The sequence below is a fragment of the Schistocerca gregaria genome, unplaced genomic scaffold (genome assembly GCF_023897955.1).
Source record: "Schistocerca gregaria isolate iqSchGreg1 unplaced genomic scaffold, iqSchGreg1.2 ptg000310l, whole genome shotgun sequence".
In the NCBI taxonomy this organism is placed as follows: domain Eukaryota; kingdom Metazoa; phylum Arthropoda; class Insecta; order Orthoptera; family Acrididae; genus Schistocerca; species Schistocerca gregaria.
In genome coordinates, this window is record NW_026061790.1 from 145,001 (window position 1) to 150,000 (window position 5,000).

A 5,000-nucleotide genomic window follows, 5' to 3' on the forward strand; every position below is an offset into this window, starting at 1 on the left:
GACCTTTCGGACTTCTCACGTTTACCCCAGAACGGTTTCACGTACTTTTGAACTCTCTCTTCACAGTTCTTTTCAACTTTCCCTCACGGTACTTGTTCGCTATCGGTCTCGTGGTCATATTTAGTCTCAGATGGAGTTTACCACCCACTTGGAGCTGCACTCTCAAGCAACCCGACTCGAAGGAGAGGTCCCGCCGACGCTCGCACCGGCCGCTACGGGCCTGGCACCCTCTACGGGCCGTGGCCTCATTCAAGTTGGACTTGGGCTCGGCGCGAGGCGTCGGGGTAGTGGACCCTCCCAAACACCACATGCCACGACAGGCGGCAGCCTGCGGGGTTCGGTGCTGGACTCTTCCCTGTTCGCTCGCCGCTACTGGGGGAATCCTTGTTAGTTTCTTTTCCTCCGCTTAGTAATATGCTTAAATTCAGCGGGTAGTCTCGCCTGCTCTGAGGTCGTTGTACGAGGTGTCGCACGCCACACCGCCAGCCGGCTGTGCACGCTACCGAGAAAGTACCGGTATGCGAACCGCCAGGCGACGGGCGCGCATCGCACGTTTAAGGAGACGCGGCCGGCCACACAGGCGACCACGACACTCCCACGTCTCCGAAGCGGGACAAACGCCGCGCGCTTCAGTATACGTAGCCGACCCTCAGCCAGACGTGGCCCGGGAACGGAATCCATGGACCGCAATGTGCGTTCGAAACGTCGATGTTCATGTGTCCTGCAGTTCACATGTCGACGCGCAATTTGCTGCGTTCTTCATCGACCCACGAGCCGAGTGATCCACCGTCCTGGGTGATCTTTTCCTTTTCAGTCTCCCACTGTCTCTTTCAAGACAGTAGCATTTGCGGGACTGAGGCGTCTGACGGCCCCTGTTCCACTATTTTTTTGTGTCCAACGGCCTCACAGCCGATGGGCGTCGTACGGCTCCACACCGGAGCGGACAGGCACTCGGGCGAACGTCATTCAAAACCGGCGCCAGGCGCCAGGTACCGCAGGCCAGCCGCTCCAGAGCTTCAGCGCTCGTACCACACAACAACAACACTTCCGCTAGTTTTGAGAGGCACGCGTGGTTCCGCACGCGGCGCACGGCCACTGCCGTACAGGTAGCGTGTTGCGCGACACGACACGCACATCGAAAGACATGCAGTCTAGTCGGTAATGATCCTTCCGCAGGTTCACCTACGGAAACCTTGTTACGACTTTTACTTCCTCTAAATGATCAAGTTTGGTCATCTTTCCGGTAGCATCGGCAACGACAGAGTCGATGCCGCGTACCAGTCCGAAGACCTCACTAAATCATTCAATCGGTAGTAGCGACGGGCGGTGTGTACAAAGGGCAGGGACGTAATCAACGCGAGCTTATGACTCGCGCTTACTGGGAATTCCTCGTTCATGGGGAACAATTGCAAGCCCCAATCCCTAGCACGAAGGAGGTTCAGCGGGTTACCCCGACCTTTCGGCCTAGGAAGACACGCTGATTCCTTCAGTGTAGCGCGCGTGCGGCCCAGAACATCTAAGGGCATCACAGACCTGTTATTGCTCAATCTCGTGCGGCTAGAAGCCGCCTGTCCCTCTAAGAAGAAAAGTAATCGCTGACAGCACGAAGGATGTCACGCGACTAGTTAGCAGGCTAGAGTCTCGTTCGTTATCGGAATTAACCAGACAAATCGCTCCACCAACTAAGAACGGCCATGCACCACCACCCACCGAATCAAGAAAGAGCTATCAATCTGTCAATCCTTCCGGTGTCCGGGCCTGGTGAGGTTTCCCGTGTTGAGTCAAATTAAGCCGCAGGCTCCACTCCTGGTGGTGCCCTTCCGTCAATTCCTTTAAGTTTCAGCTTTGCAACCATACTTCCCCCGGAACCCAAAAGCTTTGGTTTCCCGGAGGCTGCCCGCCGAGTCATCGGAGGAACTGCGGCGGATCGCTGGCTGGCATCGTTTATGGTTAGAACTAGGGCGGTATCTGATCGCCTTCGAACCTCTAACTTTCGTTCTTGATTAATGAAAACATACTTGGCAAATGCTTTCGCTTCTGTTCGTCTTGCGACGATCCAAGAATTTCACCTCTAACGTCGCAATACGAATGCCCCCGCCTGTCCCTATTAATCATTACCTCGGGTTCCGAAAACCAACAAAATAGAACCGAGGTCCTATTCCATTATTCCATGCACACAGTATTCAGGCGGGCTTGCCTGCTTTAAGCACTCTAATTTGTTCAAAGTAAACGTGCCGGCCCACCGAGACACTCAACAAAGAGCACCCTGGTAGGATTTAAACGGGGTCCGCCTCGGGACGCGAAAGCACCCCTTCGGCTCGCCCCACCGGCAGGACGTCCCACGATACATGCCAGTTAAACACCGACGGGCGGTGAACCAACAGCGTGGGACACAAATCCAACTACAAGCTTTTTAACCGCAACAACTTTAATATACGCTATTGGAGCTGGAATTACCGCGGCTGCTGGCACCAGACTTGCCCTCCAATAGATACTCGTTAAAGGATTTAAAGTGTACTCATTCCGATTACGGGGCCTCGGATGAGTCCCGTATCGTTATTTTTCGTCACTACCTCCCCGTGCCGGGAGTGGGTAATTTGCGCGCCTGCTGCCTTCCTTGGATGTGGTAGCCGTTTCTCAGGCTCCCTCTCCGGAATCGAACCCTGATTCCCCGTTACCCGTTACAACCATGGTAGGCGCAGAACCTACCATCGACAGTTGATAAGGCAGACATTTGAAAGATGCGTCGCCGGTACGAGGACCGTGCGATCAGCCCAAAGTTATTCAGAGTCACCAAGGCAAACGGACCAGACAAGCCAATCCGATTGGTTTTGATCTAATAAAAGCGTCCCTTCCATCTCTGGTCGGGACTCTGTTTGCATGTATTAGCTCTAGAATTACCACAGTTATCCAAGTAACGTGGGTACGATCTAAGGAACCATAACTGATTTAATGAGCCATTCGCGGTTTCACCTTAATGCGGCTTGTACTGAGACATGCATGGCTTAATCTTTGAGACAAGCATATGACTACTGGCAGGATCAACCAGGGAGCTGCGTCAACTAGAGCTGAGCAGCCGGCCGCCCGGGAGTGTGTCCCGGGGGCCCGCGCGAACACGCAAGCGTCCGCTCAATTATTCTGCAAACAGGAGGAGGCCGAGCTCCCCTGCACGATACACCTCGAAACCCTCTCAGGTCCCGGCGGCGCGCAGCGCCGTCCTAGGTACTTGGTCGGTTTCGAGAGAGGCGCAATCGCCCGGAGTTAGGCGAGTAGACGGTTTTAGTGCGAACACCCTTGCTCCCAACTGAGCTTGCCGCTGCCGACAGAGGCCCGGGAGCGTGCTGTCGTGGCATTGCCGGCGGGAGACAACACGCGCCACCTATGGTGACCGGCAGCTCCAACGCCAGCGCCACACAAGGGCAAAGCCCCACTTGGGTGCAGAAGCGAACTCTCCCAGCACAGCGCACGCGCCAACACGTCCGCACAACTGCGATACAAACCACCTGCGAGAACCGCTGGGGCGACCGAGCAGCAGACGGCGTCGCGGCGCCGAGTGCCAGGCGGCGGCGCATCCTCAACGCACACAGTCCTCAATCAGACCAGCACACTGCAGATGTCCACCGCGCTTCGCACCGGGCTCGGCTGAACCAACTTTGGCCGCCAGGCGCCGCGTGCAGGGTGCGCCGCAGCGTAGCTGCACCGCCTGCCGGGCCCGTCGGCTGGCGCTCCTGCCACTCGGCGCCCCCCACCAGCCGCCTGTTGCGCGTGCGCCCACGCAGCGCGCGGCCAACACGCCGGGCGGCCCCCCTTCACCGGCCGGGAACAGTCCCACCAAGCCACCGCCGCGTATCGCTTCATACCCACATGGACCTAGTCACGTGTGTGGATGTGGCGGGTACCGCTGAAACAACCGGTTAATAGCTGTACCGATCGTCGCCATCACAGATTCACCTCCAGCGTGAACAACCGCTCAACAACGGATTTCCAGTTCATTTGCGTATCTTGGGCAGTAAACGTAGATGTCCACCTACATTTGCGAATTCAACAATTCTTGCATGCCAGGATGTCATGTGTCACGACACGCTACATCAGACCACATACACACTGCGACATGTGCAGAAGAGAACACGTGGAAGGTGGCCCGCGCACGTATGCGATGTCCCTTCCGCGATCCACTGTCAACCGGCATCTGCGGCATGTCCCAGATATGGAACGCGGTCCACCAGGGTAGCACTTTGTGTGAGGCAATACGACAAAGTCGGAATACACGCGTCACTACATCAGACGGCTCACGCTGACCTGACCTGACCTGACCTGACCTGACCTGACTCACCGCACCACCACCCCCAGCGACCCAGGGTGACATACAATGCGTTCGTACGTTCCTCCCACACGCCTCTACGGCGTACCACAGTGCAACCTAGCTGTTATTGGGAGACGAGACAAGTAGCATCGAGCACAACATATGGAAATTGAGATTCGACACCGTTGGGCACAGCCAGCGTACGGTCACACGTATCACACTACTTCACTCTGTACGTAACGACCGATGATCGGTACAGCGTGTGGGTTACGCGTACGACATCAGCGGACAATGGACACAGACCATACCACGACGTACACTGAGGGCGTCGACATCTGAATGCAACTGAACAGCTGCGAGGCTCATTTAACACTCAAACGCCAGACCGACCAGCTTGAGAGGACAGAGACACAAAGAGGGGGACAGAGGGGGGGGGGGCGGCGATATAGTCCTATTGCAGTACAATTGACAGTGGATAGCGGGAATATGTGGAAAGTAAGCAACACTCGCAAGACATCTACATGAGGATAACAACGACACCAGAGATTCCGAGCAGTGAACTATGTTAGGCAAAGGGACAACGTGGGTTAGGTTAAGGGACAACGTGGGTTAGGTTAAGGGACAACGTGGGTTAGGTTAAGGGACAACGTGGGTTAGGTTAAGGGACAACGTGGGTTAGGTTAAGGGACAACGTGGG

At 56.0% G+C, this 5,000-nt stretch overlaps 3 non-coding genes across 3 annotated transcripts in view; all 3 read right to left on the reverse strand.

Moving 5' to 3' along the window:
* Nucleotides 1–455, reverse strand: part of LOC126305405 (large subunit ribosomal RNA) — a 4,222-nt gene extending 3,767 nt beyond the window's left edge. The window contains exon 1 of the ribosomal RNA XR_007553464.1: nucleotides 1–455. This exon is cut by the window's left edge and continues 3,767 nt beyond it. This is a non-coding gene — a ribosomal RNA (large subunit ribosomal RNA).
* Nucleotides 456–643: 188 nt separating this feature from the next.
* Nucleotides 644–798, reverse strand: LOC126305370 (5.8S ribosomal RNA). Its single transcript, XR_007553432.1, has one exon. It is a non-coding gene; the product is annotated as a 5.8S ribosomal RNA (ribosomal RNA).
* A 361-nt stretch (nucleotides 799–1,159) lies between these two features.
* LOC126305337 (small subunit ribosomal RNA) lies at nucleotides 1,160–3,052 on the reverse strand. The gene has a single exon (XR_007553402.1). It is a non-coding gene; the product is annotated as a small subunit ribosomal RNA (ribosomal RNA).
* Between the last annotated feature and the right edge of the window lie 1,948 nt (nucleotides 3,053–5,000).